Raw genomic sequence first — 17,559 nt, forward strand, 5'->3', positions numbered from 1 at the left:
AATTCGAACATTTCTGTATGATTTCTAAAAGAGTTGACTGCTCAATCGAAACCGCATTGATTAGCGCTAATAATGATAATTTAAATTTTTCTGGTCAAGCATGGGGTAAATACAAAAACATAATCTAATCTTCTCTGGTTGTTGGAATATTCAAGTGCCTAAACTCCTCCGGAGATTTTCCTGATGTAATATACACAGCTACATACTTTCTTGAAGAAAGTATATTTTTTTCTGTACAGTAAAAACGAGATGGGGCTAGTATTGGAAAGTATAAAAACCTTTGTTTCTATGGTTCATTTATTGATTAAACATAAAAAAACGTCAGCAAAAGAATAACGGTCATAATTTCAAATTGAGCCTAGTACCACCTACACCACAAAAGCCATTGATGAAAAGAATCGCATTACATTTTTGCCTAAAAAGGCTGAGAAACCAAAGAAACAGATAAGGGTGAAGCAGAAATGGATTCCAAATTTTTGCTGTAAATGGTTTTAAAACTGGTAGAGACTAGAATAAAAATGATTCCAAAAGTTGCTGGATTTTTTTTGTCAAAAAAAAGCTGGCATGTTAATTTAATATTAGTTGTTGCATAAAATTATTAACTCATCTTCAAGCGTATAATAATCTAAATACTTGCAAACGGTAGTCGAGAAGAAATCGAAAAAAATGTAATCACAAATTATGCTTTGAAGGAATAAAAACGCATTGTCGAAGTCCCTTGCGTGTTTCAAATGGATTTGATATCGCACCAGAAATCTTCACACAGCACTGTGCACGATCCATCGTATCCTTAACAATTCTTGTTAGCTTCTTAGGGAGGCATTTTTCGACCATAACTTTACCTAGCTCCGTGACGACCGTGTAGGTCTAGAATGTCGTAAGCGGTCTTTAAATCGATTAGTAGGTTGTGCGTAGGAACTTGGTCTACGCGACATTTTTGGAAGATCTGCCGCAGCGCAAGGATTTGGTCCATTGTCGATCGCCCATCCCATCGTGCTAGCGTCGAGAGACGGTGAAAGATTATCTGGGAGAGCATTTTGTAAGCTGCGTTGAGAATCGTGATCGCTCGGTAGTTCTCACATTCCAACTAGTCGCCCATCTTGTATATTAGGCATACTACTCCCTCCTTCCACTCCTCCAGTAGCTGTTCTGTATTCCAGATTCCTGATTATTAGTTGATGCAGACAGGAGAGGTCAGTCAGGGCCCAGCTTGATAAGCTCAGCTGCGATGCCATCCTTTCTAGCTGATTTGTTGTTTTCGAGCTGCTTGATAGCATCCTTGACTTCACTCATCATGGGAGGCGGTATGTCTCGCTCATATGTTGTACTGACGAAGTCGTTTCTCCTACCTTCTTGGTCCTCTGCCTCTGTGTCATTCAGGTGTTCATTGTAGTGCTGCTTCCACCTGTCGATCACTACACGTTCATCCGTCAAGATTCGTCCATCTTTATCTTTTATACTGAGAATATCCATTGTCATTACATTCAAAAGCAGTTTTTCAGTCGTCCTTATATTGATACTCATGCGACCGTTGATATTCATGATATCAAACAACCGATGAACATCGACAAGATAAACTTTAACACTCGTGCTGATATTTTGATCGTCAAAAATAAAAATTATATCAAAATAGTGAAAATCAAAATTAACCTTGTTCAAAAATTTATACTGTACTGTGCAGTGTACAACATCTGAACAGACTTCCACTACTTGGATTGATGATCACCGAAGCTTCTTTGAATATCTTTACGAGGCCTTTTATATTCATTCCACTGTTCTATTATTGAATATTATAAACGATATTCATGTATCGTCGCAATGAGCATAGGTTACTGAGTTGCATCAGAAAACAAATATGCTGTCACTGAGATTAACTCAATTCATCTACTTGTGAATAAACATTGATATTCTAAGGCACTGATCCCGACACATTTCAGCTCGCAGCATAAAGCCTGTGCGGGATGCGATTAGTTTCTTGTGGATTCTACGTGTTTATTGAGAACGATAGAGCTGCTCCATTTTCTCATACTCCAACGATTCTAGGCGGCTCTTTTTGTTCCAGAAAAGATGGGTCTGATGTCTTCATTCCTGTCTATATCGACCCACGTTCTGACGGGTCCTTTGCTGCAGCATCAATGCCCGCGCTGCATTCTTTTCGTCTAGAATCGTCGAACAAGCCGTTACGTCGATTCCTCTCGACAAATTCAGCAACATCTTCCGCTGCGTTGTTAATGGCTGCTTCCACAGCACTCCAGCAGTCCTCCGGAGGGACTTCTGTAAGCTCTCCCTCATCCGGCAGCGCTGCCTTAAGGCTTTGCGCGTACTCAGTAGCAACTTCGAGGAGTTTATAACCCTCCAGATACCGTACCGTGGCGGGTGACGGTAGCGGATGATTTTGACAACCGGAAGTCTTTGGCGCATCTTTATCATCAGGGGATAGTGGTCAGGAGAGTCGTTAGCGGTTATCCTCCTCCTGACCAACCTGAGCGTTGAAGTCTCCGATAACGACTTTGACGTCATGTTTTGGGCAGCTATCGTAAAAGGCTTCCTCATCGTCATCGTTACTTCCTAGGTGAGGACTGTACACTAGGGTGGGGCAAAATGTTTTTCCAGAACCAATTTTTTTTGGTTCCATTCGGGGTCCCAAACAATCCTAAACTCACCGGAACTCAATTGGTTTTGTCTCCGCTTGCATTTCAAACTTGTATAGAAATTTGTAAAGGAAAACCTACATTTTTGCATTTCCTTTTCTAGAGAGGCTTGTGCTATCAAGTTTTTTTTCCGTATAACGGCACCCCACTCTACTGTGCACGTTCATGATGCTAACGTTGAAGAAACGGTCTCTGATCCTCAACATGCACATTCTGTTGTCGATTATCCACCACCCAATCATGCGCTTCTGCATTTTTCCACCTCCAAGCATACCTCCTGCAGCGCTACAATGTTGAGCTTGGGGACCCTCAATAAGTCGGACTGCGGGTACTCCGTTTCGTTGCCTAGTTCTATGCCCGTTGTTCCGGCCCATATTAACATAGTTTGCCTCCTGTACTGATTGTTTTTACGGCTGGCTTGTAAGGCCCGCACCAACTACCAGTCTCGCCGTAGGACCATCGTGACAACACTGCTTAGAGTCCAATGCTGGTATGGAGAACAGACGCTATTTTGACACCATCTTGGTGAACAGACGCTCGGGTTGGCGAAGTGGAGGAGATAGAAACTTGTAGGGACAAAGTTTGACGCTCCTTTTTGGTTGTCAATTTGAATCCCAAAATCCAAAAATCCAACTCCAAATTATCTTACGCCAGAAAACGTTCGAAAGGTCCTATAAAAATTACAGCCAAGGTAATAACCTCAAAAGACATGAGTCCATGCTGAAACATTTTTAAGAATCAGAGTTAGTCGAAAAGAAACTAATCCTGAATGTAACTTTAAGTGACTCCTCCCAGCTGGTCTCGAGGTACGATGCTTGCCTAACAAGCCAGTTGTCGTAGGTTCGAGTCTCGGCTCGGGAGAGACTGTTAGTGTTAGTAGGATCGTAGCGCTGGCCCTGCAGTTGTCCTGTACACTTAACAGTTGGCTGCGAAGTCTGTGTATAATAAAAACAGAAGGTCGAGTTCCGAATCGGAATGTAGCATCAAGGCTTTGCCTTTTTACCTTTGAGTGACTAAAATCATTTGAACGCGATAAAAAATTCCTAAGACGCATTTGAAGGTAAGCAAAATTGAATAAATTGACGAAAAGCAATAATATTTAATAAAAGCCATATTAACCAGAAGCAAAATGATCAAAAAGACACCCTGAAATAACCAGAGGAACTCAGAAAAAAAACTCAGACAAACAACCCAATAAAGAATATGGCTCTCAATGCGGCTTCAAAAGCATGAAAATAAAATAATCTCGAACATATCTCCAACTTCTAGAATACAGAACGACTGCCAAAATATCTGAAAAAATGTGAAACAGCGGAGAGGTAGAAAGGGATTCTGAATCTAAATTGAAAAGAAACCCGTTCAATGAAGCAGAGAACAGCTTCTAGAGCCAGAAAAACAGTTTGAAATTCAATTATTTGATTTATCTCATATTAGTGTCTAACAACTATAAACCAGATAAAATACCAAACTCATGAAAATATTATGTCAAACCTAATTTAAAATGCATAAAACTTGTGAGCGTAACTTGAAACATCTGACAAAAAATTTGAAACAAGAGAAAATTAAAATTCGTCAGGAATAGGGTATCGGACTACTACTTCTAGCAGTCTAAAGCAAAACTTGCCGAAGAAAACTGCTGACGGTGTAGTGCGATACCGTTAGTGAGGCCAATATGTATATATTTTTTTGGCAGATTTCAATATTCTTAAACATGGTGTCCCCGTGGACACGAGTTGACATTTGCGTTCTCGATACTCCTTCCTCTATCATCTTATCCACGTGAAATGTGGACGGCACTTTACACTGAGGTCGCTTTTCACGCGGGTTGTTTTTATGCGTTTTCTTAAACGGGACATTTCCACAATAACGCGGATTATTTTTACTCGATTCGGAAGACTATTCGTACGCAGTATCGAATACGTTTAGTATAAGTATGGCTAATGTAGTAATTTAAATGCGTTGCAACCAACCGCGTGAAAAGCGACCCCAGTGTATATATATTATAATAGAACTTTAAAATGCATCAAACCTCAAAGCTCAAAAATTCTTTTTCTCCTGGACCTGATGGGATTCCAGCTGTTGTGTTTCGTCGATGTATTGCCGCATTAGTTTCCCCACTCTGCTCAATTTTAATAGCTCATTCGAACAGCGTACATTCCCGAAAATATGGAAACGATCATTTCTGGTTCCAGTGTTCAAAAGTGGAGATAAAAAAAAATATCCGTAACTACCGAGGAATTACAAATCTCTCGGCAGCATCGATATTTTTTGAATTATTGTCAATCGAAGTCTCCTAGCTGGAATGAAATGTTATATCTCTACAGACACCAGCATGGTTTTATGCCTGGACGATCGGTTACCACAAATTTATTGGAATTTACGCATACTTGTTTTACACAACTGGAAGCTAAATGCCAAGTGGACGTGGTTTGTACAGATTTGAAAGTTGCATTTGACAGAATTGACCATCGCATACTATTACGCAAAATTAACCTGCTTGGTGCCTCTGACAGCTTAGTTGCATGGTTTAGTTCATACCTGTGTGATCGATCACTTCGGGTGAAATTGGGAGCGTGCAGCTCAACTCCGTTCGTTAACTTGAGTGGTGTACCTCAAGGAAGTTACTTGGAACCGCTGCTTTTTACAATATTTTTAAACGATGTTAGTATTTTGCTTGGTGATGGATGTAAGCTTATATATGCGGATGACCTAAAACTATATTACGCCGTGAAGTGCATAGAAGATTGTCACCGTTTGCAGCAGTTACTGGATGTGTTTGTAGAATGGTGCCATCGTAACAAGCTGATTGTCAGCATCCCTAAATGCTTTGTAATGACATTTCATCGGAACTCGCAGCCTATAATGTTCAACTACCATATCGATGGAGTCGTGCTCAACATTGTTAAAGAGATGAATGACTTGGGTGTGACGATAGATAAGAAACTTTTCTTTGCTAGTCATCGATCGGCCGTCATTGCTAAGGCTAATCGTCAGCTGGGGTTTATAACCAAAATAGCCAAAGATCTGTATTGCTCTTAAGTGCGACCTATTTTAGAGAATGCTTCACTGGTTTGGCTTCCACATCAACTGACCTGGAGTTTACGAATTGAAAGAGTGCAAAAGAGATTTGTCCGAATTGCTTTGGGTAATCTACCTTGGAGTGACCCACAGAAATTGCCTCCATACGGTGATCGGTGCAAGCTAATCAATCTTGTCACCCTAGCTAGACGACGGAAGATTGAGCAGGCAACATTTGTCGCTAAGCTCCTGAACAATCAAGTAGATTGTCCCAAACTACTATCTTTACTTGATTTTCGTGTTCCATTATGTGCTTTAAGAACTTCTACTTTTCTCCAAACATGGTTTCATCGCACAGCGTTTGGATTTAATGCCCCTATGTCTTCGATTATACGTGCATTTACTTCTGCTGAAGATTTATTCGAATTTGGTGAGCGTTCCAGTTGTGTCTACAGTCGAGTACCAAGATCTGCTTGTTTTACATTATGACGTTGACGATAGTGATATATTCATATTAATTAAGACTTTATGTTAGATGGATAAATAAACTAATAAAAAAAGTGATTTCTCATGCTTTCCATACTTCTCGTATTGCATTGATATTTTTAGGAATTGGTATCTGCTAGTAGATGTGTGAAAAAATTAACAGTGAAAAAGATTTAGTAGTTAAATGTAATTTATTTAAATACAAGATTTACTAGACACTACACTGAAGGGTTGCAATCGCTAAGCAGGGACCAGTTGCAGAATGCAGATTTGTACTCATTATATCCATTTTAGAAAAAAAATCTAATACCAACACAATATGTGCTCCTTCCACAAGCTTCAACCACGCGAGTGAAGAAGCGGATTTAGTATCAAATATAAAACGTGACAGAGCGCTACCAGTGAATACAGTCACACCTCGATATAAGGCAACTTTATTTTTATTTTCGTTACGTTACACGACGAACGAAGCAAATTTTTTTTTTAATTTATGCAAGAATGTTAATGGTTACTCAAATATGCACGAAAACCCATTTTCCATCACCTATCAGTATTTTTAAACCTTTCTTATGCCCATTTAGATATATTTTCAGAAGCAAAAAAAAAAATTTGTTACTGAAGGATGCGTGAAAACTTATTTCCCATCACCTATTAGTATTTTTAAACCTTTCTTATGCCCATTTAGGACAATTTTCGCATTAGTTTCATTAATTTTAAAACTTACTGCAAACATTTTTTTGAATCAATTTATACCCCGAAAACAGTTGCTGTACCATTTACTTTCAATTTTAATACATTTTCAAAGTTACGTTATATCGAGGTTAAAGTTACGTTATATCGAGGTTGCCTTATATCGAGGTTGCCTTATATCAAGGTATGACTGTACTCGTAAAAAGATGGAATAAATTTGATGAGTTATAGCCGTCACCACAAATCTTTTTTCTAAAATGTTTCCAAAAATTTGCTTCGAACGGTATTATTATTCAAAATAGGTACGATAAACCACTTTATTTATGCTACTTCAGCAGACCAAGAAAAAATCAATGTTTATAATAAGATGCGACATGCCTCCAGTGAGCAATAGTTGAAAGAACAAAAAACGTTCATCTAAGTTTATGCAGAAATAAATTTTCATGCAAGTAAAAGTTATTAGGTACTGAATGAAACAAGTACGGTTTCACAAGCTTTCTTTTCTTCCTTTCCGATCGATGAAGAAAACTAAATATTGACGAAAATAGGGATTAAACGAACCGATGTGGCAAGTTTTAACTATTTAATTTGAAAGTTCGGTTTTATTTTTTATTACTTTTCTTAAAGAAAATAAAAAAAGCATATCATCACATGTCAACATTATTTTTAAATGCTTCCTATATAAGTGAGATAACACATAAAAATGATTTTTGCCGATCTCAAAAATTTGCGTAGACAATTTTGCGTAGACAATCCGAGGTATAGAGTAGCAGAGAATATTTTTCCAAAAAGTTTAAACACTTGAATACTTGAACATTTGGACCTGATGAGATGGAGTTGAAACTAGCAGTCCATGCTTTAGCATGCACTAAAAATTTCACAGTAAAATTTCATGCTAATCCCAAGTAAAAAGCACAGCTAAGTTGAGGGACTAACATTTCGGTGCCGAAATTCGGCCTATTCATTGGACATATACTTTACAGCCAACTATCAGTTTACAGGACAATTGCGAGGATAGCGGACACTTTATCTCGATCGGGATTCGAACACACAACGACTGGCTTGTTAGGCCAGCATCATACCTCGAGACCAATTCAAAGGCTAGGAGGATAATCCAAAGTCCTGTTACATTTTTTCGGTGTACATTTTTTGCGGCTTGTATTTTTCTGAGTCTGGGATGCGAAAATAAAATCCACACGTAAGGAAAGAACATTCAGAACTACGCCAACAAAGTATAAAAGAGTTAGAGTTCTAATTAAATATTGCGCCTTTTCAATTCGCACAAATTACGATGTGATTTCGCATGCGAAAGTACACAATTAAATGTCATGAAGTAGATTTAACAGTTATTCGAAATAATTCATCAATAATAATGCAAAACGATTCTATACTTTATGAAACATATTATGGTACAATAATTACGTTATTGTAGTGTTTTTTGCCGACCAAGAAAGCATGGTTATAAGCTTTAAAAAGGCTACGTTATAATTTAGAAAAACTCGTTATCCAAGGCTGTCCCATACTGCCAAATCTAACTGGACTTTTAGATATTTCTTTTAGACGTTTGTAATAACAAGTATCAAAGAAATAATTTTAGTAAGAGAAGTATAAATTGTATCATAAACCAAACTTAATCCGATCGTGATAAATTTTCTGACAAAAGTTCTAAACAAAAAATCGTTTCTTGTTGTACAAAAATTTTCAAATTAGAAAAAAAAATTGTGATAATTCTCACAGAACGTCGATAATCTCAGTTTCCCCAGTAGTAAATGCAGTAGCCACGCTCGAATGTTTGACGACGTATGTTTGGTACCTACTGCAAACATTGTCCAAAACGCAGCACTTGCTTCACAGCAACGAAACTGGTGGTAAAGTACGACGTCGTTGTCGTCGCCGTTGCCTAAACATCCGGGACCGCTTGGAGAAATTGAACCCGTTTACATTCACTGTCTAATTTCGTTTAGAGCGAGTTAGACACGGAGGTACCTGCGCTAACAACGGTTACCTTATCCACCATTCTCTGTATGAATTCAAATGGATACTTGTTTCAAATGGTAATAGATTTTTACCTAATATCATGATTAAAACAACTCATCAACATACTACAAAAGAAAAAAAAATACGATTAAGTTTGCAAATAGATCGCTAGCCAAAATGTCAACGATTGCCGCCATCAGGAGTAGGCGCCCGCCAGTCACTATAGAAAGCAAAAGTGAACCGTAAAGGTTCGTCGTTTGCGTTTCTGTACTTGCGTTCAACTCTCTCGGATGCTCGTTTTACATAATAGTTAACGCTAACGTCGTCGTTCGGGTCGGGATGCGACGAAGAAATCGTTCTCGCTGCCTGTGGTTGTGATGTGAATGGATGGAGTTCTCAGATGATGGGTGGGTGGGTGGTTGGGTGGTGTTGCTACGGATGGATGCTGCCTAGAGTTCGACTTCACTTTACGGTTCCGTTCGAATTAAGGGGTAACCGGAGTGACGTACGCTATTTGTTGCGAACGGCGAATGATGGTGGTGGGGATTCGTGCATTCGCAAAACTGCGAGCGTGTGGGAATGCGTTCAAACGGGATAAACTCCCCGTCGTGGTCGTCGTAGTGGCGCGTGATGATGGTGTTGCTGTCGTGGTTGTTCTGGTCTTCCACAAACGAAGGCGGATCTAGATCGTCACTCGGCTGAAGCCGCTTGCTAACCGTGGTCGCTAGCCAGCAGTGTGTTGGCCAGTAACCGGAGTAACCGATCGAGGCTCCGCAGTCCGCTATACGTTGTGGCGAATGGTTTATTATTTTCGGCCGCAAACACGTTTTGTGTCTTATTTTTATTCCATTCCATTATACTTCTTTTCCGTTGCGCGCAAACCGCTTTCAGATTTGCTTGTATGTGAGAAAGAAATTTAGAAAGTGGAGAGAGTTTTAAATATAAATTTTTATAACTCAAACCTCATGACGGTAGCTTTTTACATACAAACTGCACTGTTTTCGGCGTTGATCGGCTCATATCATATAGATTACCATATTGCCTTTCATTTCAGCTCTGCAATTGATATTCCTTGCGGTTCGAAGCGATCAATGACGAAACACGGTCTATGGGGTATCGCCAGTAAATAGCTCGAAATGAACTCGAAATTCATCACGTGTAGTTTAACCGTAAACAGTGCAGTCGTCAGTGCAAAACTTCAAGATGCATCGCCACCGGCGTGTGCATTGCTCTCTCACTGATGCGACATAACGGATAGGATAGGAAAAAGACTAGCGCGCTCGATTGTGATGCGTTATGCAATCGGACTACGGTTTTAAAGGCAGCCAACGGCGGCGGTGCGAACACGGAAAATAAACAAATCTCGTAACATTTCAAAAGGCCCGATTTACAGCGTGGCATTAATTAGTCAGATTTATGATAGTGTCCTGTTGAATTTCGCATATCGTAACCATTTACATGTAAACTAAATTTGGCATTCCGTTGGTGGTAACGATGCAGAAGAGCAAGAAAAAAAAAATCGCAAATATTTCGAAACTGCGCTAGTTTGTGCGTGCGTCATCAGAAGATGTTCAGGAAGATGTTAGTCGAGTAGGAATAGAGGAAAACAATAGCTAATACCGTTCCAGACCGGGTCAAGCACTTTACTTGAGTATAATGTTGGGCAAAGCAGCAACTTGCTACTTTTGTAATCAGATATTTTTCATAACTAGCTAGAATTATGATTTAAATTGAACCATTTAGAAGTAGCAGAGCATGGCTGCTCAGATTACAGTCACCAGGCTAGTTGAATCATTGATTCAATCATTATGTCTGCCATTAGCTGGCTGCAGCAAAAGGTAATAATAAAACTTCGTTGCTTCCGCTGAAACAGATCACGGTGGATCAATGTGTGCGTTCAGAAATGCAGTGTTAGTTCGATAATCGCAGCCGAATTTGACCGCTTCCGATCCAACATTTGTCCAATTTTAACTCAGTCCATAAATTATTGAACTAATATTGATTATTCTCTATATCACGTTACATTATATAATCGTGACCACTTTTGAGGATCTAAGAACTGCAGATGCAGAAAGTCATAAGCGAAATAGAAACACAAAAAAAGTTTTTTTTTTGTCTCGACTGCCAAAGCAAAGCAGTGATTTGAGGTGTTCTAATCAAAATAAAAAATATGAATTTTATGTGAATTTTAATCCTACTGTTCCCCACTCAGGACTCAGGAACCGGTTGTCAAAACGAGAAATGGCTGAGAAACGCATGGTTAGAATTTCGTCATACTTCATGCATATTCTATACCAAAAATATCCCGTATAAAAAAATCATGGGTTCGTGCCTATGGATAGAGTTTAGGATCTATGTACATTGAAGCAGAAATCGAGCATCGCAGCATCGAATTCATTCAGTATTTGTGGACAAAAATAATTAGAATGAAAAATGTGCATTAACACTGACAAAATCTATTCCCTAAATGGAAATCAAACAACAGCAAAAAAAAAATTTTTTAAGGGGGGGGGGGGGGTGTCATTTGTAATTTAAGTATTTTAAAATGAATAATCAATTAGTTATTTTGTGTGGTCAATCGCAAAAGGTGATTTCTCAACACTATTAAAGGTGTGTAATTAGGACTGTCCGTTTGTTTAAGTCTGTTCCGTTTGCTTACGCAATTAAGGCTCATCATTCGTAGTGGCCTTCCTATTTGGAAAGAAGTGAAAAATAATCTCGCGACAAACTTGACCGTTGATTTATTGACTATCAAGAGAGATTAATATTATGTCTTGTTAAACAACAGCTTGATCTTGAAATTTGTTTGTAAATCAATATTTTATTCTTTACACAAGGTTTAGGATTCCTGGTAATTGGAGGAAATTAATATCTCATATATTTAAGGCACTTTGCTTGTGTACTCTTTACAAGATGTTCGAAAAAAAAGGTTTTTATTGTAAATTAGTCTCACTCTCAAGTATTTAACCTTATCAGCCAAATTTAAAATAACCTCATTCATCTTTTTTAAATTTAATAATGTGTCTTTAAAGCAACATTTAAACATTGTTCTAACCGCGTTGATAGGATTATACACAATCACACACATGAGCAATTCCCGCTGAAGCTGGCCCGTCATTCACATGATGGTATTGAAAATGATTCAAATTGTTTTTTTGAAACCCCATGTTGAATAAGTTAACCCCTCGTTAACTGGAAATCAATACTTTTTTGGACCCTTCGTTTTTCGTCAAAACCTCGCTCACCAAAATTGCTCGAGCTCTTGAATTCCTCGATAGAATTACTCTAACCCACATATCATTGGAAAGAGAAAAGATAGGGCCTTCTTCCGCAAATGGCGATGTGGGTGGTCGCGATATTGAATTTAGACGCCATATCGGTTTCTTCCAGAAAAATCGATTTTTGAATAGGTGCCACCCACCTGCCTCAAATTTGTTGAATTCATTCGAAAGATTATGCTTTTTTACATAAAATATGACAGAATCAGAGATGTATGTTGTCTAAAACAAAAGTTACATTCAAATTTTCATAACATGTTCGATTCGACCGTTTGGTTTTACGGTAAATATTACCTTACTAAAATTGCTGAAACACATGATATTCTTCATAGAACATCTCCAACCGACCCATCGTTACGAAAGGGATGAAAAGGACATTCAATTGAAAATCGTCAGGCGATAGTGACGCTGTTAGCTTCCGTTTTCAATTTAAAATCATTTGTTTTATTTTTCACAACCCTTTTTTTAAATGAACCGACGGCAAATAATCACATATTCAAACATTTTTGTCAGCAAAATGTTCAGCAAGTCACAAACCTCTTTCGCGACGTGGCCTGTCATCGGATGGAAGCAGGCGAACGTGCGTGTAGCAGGTTAAAAGTATCAAGGAAGTCTGTGTGCAACTTCACAATTATTATCAAATTTATTCAAAATTAAAAAAAAATCAATAAATAATTAATATTCGGGTAAGAAGTTAGGGTAAATCATTGTTACCAACTATTCATCAATTTGACTCACTTATTATAATAAAACACAAAGCTTAACCTAAAGTTTCCCAAATATGAAACATGAAGAGCGGAATTAGAGGCACTAAACGTAAGAGTACGGTTTTTGATCCTGGTTCGAACCATGCTAAAATTGATCCTGGTTCGAACTATTGCGAAAAATCCCGAATAATCATATTAATTTCAGTTATTTTAGATTAGAACGATTGCATAATATGCTTTCGATATCTGTCTTAACATAGGATTTTTTAAAAAAAATTACAGCCTTAAGTTCAATCATTTACAATTAAAAAAGGATTGAATTTGGCTTTGGTTGTTTATATACGACCTGGTTCGTCGTCATTATTATATAGTATCCAAACCAATTATATTAAAGCAAGAACAATTTTGAAACATTTACACATGAATGTTATTCCATTCCTGTAACATTTTTTCAATTGAAAGGTTAGTTAAAATAAATTTTAAACAAAAATATGACTGTATATTTTTGAACCTGCTTCGAACTACCGATGATCGTGGTTCGAACTAGCAAGCTTCCTTATACCACCGCTAGAGTCGCTGCGCATTTTTAATATTTCAGTCAAAGCAGTCCAAATATTTTAAAACTTTTTGGTAAATTAGTATGCTATTAGGGGTTATCCATATCCGTTCAGTATTTGTTTGAGTCATTGAAAAAATATTGGATAATTGGAGAGAAAAAAAAACTTCTGCACGATTCAATCTATAGTTCGAACCAGGATCATATAAATGGTTCAAACCACAATCAGCATGGTTCGAACCTGGATCATTATTTCTCTGTCATTAAATATCGAAAAGTAAATCATTCAGGCATTGAAATACAGTTTTGAGTACTACGATATAATCGTTAAAAGTGTGTTTTCACATTAGAAATCAATTTTGATACATAACTTCCATCATTTATTAGAAACGCTGAGATCAACCCAAGTGTATCATGAAAAACGCTGAAATTAGTTCGAACCAGGATCAAACACCCTACTTTATAACCTAGGAAAAAGCAAAGCAAAGCCTTGGTACTACATTTCGATTCGAAACTCGACCTTCTGTTTATTTATACACAGACTTCGCAGCCAACTGTTCAGTGTACAGGGCAATTGCGGGGCTAGCACTACGATCCTACTGACATTAACAGTCTCTTCCGAACCGAGACTCGAACTCACGACGACTGGCTTGTTAGGCCAGCGTCGTACCTCGAGACCGTCTGGGAGATACCTAGGAAAACTACTTCTAATAGTTGTTCTTCTTATATTAAATGATATTTTAACTAACCAAAAATCTATGTGGGGGTTGCAAATTCAGATTTGTTTATTTTAATATAACTTTTGTTTTAGACAACATACAGACATCTCCGATTTTTACATATTTTGTGTGAAAAAGCACGATCTTTCGAATTAAAAAAATTGAAGCATCTATTCAAAAATCGACTTTTCTGAAAGAAACCGATATGGCGTCTAAATTCTATATGGCGACCACCCACTTCGATATTTGCGAGAGAAGACGCCATTTTCTCCCTTTAAAATGATATGTGGGTTAGAGTATTCTATATATTCAAGAGCTACAGCAATTTTGGTGAGCGAAGTTTTGACGAAAAACGAAGGGTCTGAAATAAGTATTGATTTCGCCTTATACTAAGTTGTCGGAACATGACATTTAGTTGAACTATAATGTTTAAGTCTTCTACTGAACAAAAAGACTAGGTCTATAACCTCTTCAATTTTTTTATTGTACTCTGTTATCTTTCCTAATCCATCGATTAGTTCTACCGACTAGCGAGAAACTTAGCTGATTATTATATTGCACCAATAAATTCCTTCGTCGATACGTGACCGAGTTACAGATTCTAGGCCACCATCACACTTGATAAGCATTTGGTCCCAGATAGTTCGCGAATGTGATACGAAGCCCCACTTTTTTGTTTTGATAGTGAACGAGTGTTATCATGCATTAAAGAGCATTTCCTCGTGCTAATTAACCTGTACGGGGATTCGTATAGTAATGCCATAATCGTTGATACCAGTCAATCGATGATGCATTTAGATATACGTCACCATATTTACGAAAATAGAGCACTCCATTCAATGCAGTGGATATGAAAGCAAAAACGTTTGTGTATAAGCGACGATTATTTTGTAGAAAACTGTAATGACATTTTGTAGTCGGTTTGTGTCTACTCTTGACGACTGTGCATGGCGTTATCGTATGTTATTAGTTCAATGTAAGCGACAAATTGATCTTGAAAGTTCCCATTCATTTTCACTGTTAAGTATTAAAATAATAGTGATAAATAAGACATCACAGAAATTGTTCTACCTTTTATCTATCCTACGACGCATTAATGATTACCATCCGTTATGAGTTTGAATAGTTATTACCGTTTGAAATCTGATGTAACATTTGAGGAGGTTTCGTTTCCACAGCACTTACGCTGTTATAGAAAATAAAAATATATTCCAGCGTCAATAATTTGCCCTGTACCTTCATGAAGCAGTTAATCTAGTATTCAAGTAAAAATCTGTTAAACTTCACTCTCAATCTCATTCAATTTATCAAATGTTGTTAATCGCTCACACCACAGCGCAATCGCAGTCACGTTAGGTGCCGTTCCATATACACTGTCCCGATTCCCGATATTCCCCTTTGATATCGTGCTCATCCACCGCACAACATCAACATTACTATTACTAGAATGAATGAATGACGGGAGCAGCAGCATTTCGAACCGAACAGAATTCGAACGTCCGTTGTTTTGTTAATGGAAAGGCACAGGCAAAAATAGCGTGCACACTGAACACAACACAGCGCAAGGCATGAGCTCGTGTACGTATTGGTGTGTGAGGGTTTGTATAAATGCGTAGCTTGTGCTTTCACGCTTGCACAAACGACGGAATCCCTCTCTTTTTTTTGGCGACATTCTCCCTCCCTCCAAGCAGATGAAGCAGATTTTGCCCAAGCAAGACTTTCAGTTTTTTGGGAAGGGAGGTATGATCCCAGGCAAATTGCACACATTTTGCCTTCGGTCGGATTCCCCACAATGTCAGAATGCGTTTACGCATTGGTCGTGTTTTCGTTCCTGCTTGAATGCGTTCTTTCATAAATAATAATCAGACCAGAAATGCAGCTGGTACAGAAATGATGCGTTTTCTTTTTCGACGAATTGTCGGCTATGAAAATGCGCCATATTTAGTTGCAAAACAAAATGCTACCAACCTTCGCGTTATGCTGATGTTTCCCGGAAGAGAAGCAAGAAGAAAAATCAATTGCGTAGTCCAAAATCGGTGTCCGGCACTGTTACGATAACGGCACAATAACTTTTCACCCAATCACGAATACGTCTATGCTGCGAAGTTTCTTCCTCTAATAGCGCATCGCCTTCATTAAAACAAAATTTCCCCTGAAAATAGGGTCACTTTATCGTGCACATCATCACTAGGTCTTAGGCGGCGAATGTTTCAGTTTTGTTCATCACTTGCAAACTACGATTGGTACAGTATACCAAAACACACACGAATAATATGTTCTAAACATAAAATATACATTTTTTCTTGTCAATTTTCACTAAAATATGTTAGCTAGACTAACTTTTGATCATCACACTCAACACTACTTTTTTTGACAGCACCCGTAGAAGCAAATAGACGGACTAAAGAATTGACGTCTTTCGCGTGTGTGTTTGGGATATCGGGGATTAGACCGATGCTACGATGTCGATGTCCAGGGCATTCTCGACAACCTTTGTTTTTTTTTGAGTATTGTTACAATACAGTGCTGAAATACAATTGATGTTTTTTATTGAGTATGAGAAATAATTTCCTTTGATTGCAAAGTTTTCCAAATATCGTTTTATGTAGTATGGTATTACAGAGTTCAACAGAAAAAGTTGAAACGCCCTAAGATTTGTTTTGCTCATCGTAATCGCAAATGTGTCAATAAATATGTTCGTGTGTATGTGTAACCATTCGTTAAAATTGTAGGTATAGCATTTTTGCACTTTTTAGCAGTGTGAAATGAAATGTGACGTCACAGTAGGTAATTGAAACGATTAACGATAGAGAGAAAAATGAGAAGCAAGCACAAACGTGATGAAATTTTCTGCTTATAACTGTATTTTTTAATATTCTTCCATTTAAATTTGGCTAGAAGGAAGAAATAATAAAATCCGGAGTGATTTGCGGTAAGGGTGCAACTGGCAAAAGATAAACATTGGGAAATATCAGTTTGAAAATTTGCAAGTACATTTTCAAATCGTAATTTCAAAGGAAGTGACTAACATTAACATCAATACCAAAAATCGACGTAAAATAAACCTGGCTTATAGTTCCCTAACAATACTGCATTTAATTTGTGCATTTATGGCTTTAATATGCGCTTTTCTTCTAACCTTTTTCTAATGAGCCTTAAAGCATTCTGACAACGAGATACGCCCACCTTTCTTTCGTCTTGTTTTTATTTTTTCTCCAGTTGCGCCCCTTTAAATGCGCCTCTATTTTGAAAACAAAAGTTGATTCGCCTTTTACTGTCGCCTGTTTACGAAATATTTCGCAAATAAGCCCGTTGCTTCAAAACAATGTAAAGGGCCTAATTCCAAAGTATCTTTTGTTTTGAGTAAACTGCTTTATCGCCCTTCACTTAGAGCTTGTTTTAAATAATTCTATCGATTTATACAAAAGAAAGGATTCTTGCCATGAATTTCGTAAGTCTTTTCGAAACCAATAGTGT

General features: G+C 37.8%; 1 protein-coding gene across 1 annotated transcript in view; it reads right to left on the reverse strand.

Moving 5' to 3' along the window:
- Positions 1 to 16,470, reverse strand: part of LOC129730694 (zinc finger protein 18-like) — a 40,943-nt gene extending 24,473 nt beyond the window's left edge. Inside the window, exon 1 of the mRNA XM_055690224.1 lies at positions 16,051 to 16,470. The gene's annotated coding sequence lies outside the window, so the exon portion shown is untranslated. The remainder of the gene's footprint in view (positions 1 to 16,050) is intronic.
- Between the last annotated feature and the right edge of the window lie 1,089 nt (positions 16,471 to 17,559).

This window comes from Wyeomyia smithii, chromosome 3, assembly GCF_029784165.1.
Source record: "Wyeomyia smithii strain HCP4-BCI-WySm-NY-G18 chromosome 3, ASM2978416v1, whole genome shotgun sequence".
Classification (NCBI taxonomy): Eukaryota; Metazoa; Arthropoda; class Insecta; order Diptera; family Culicidae; genus Wyeomyia; species Wyeomyia smithii.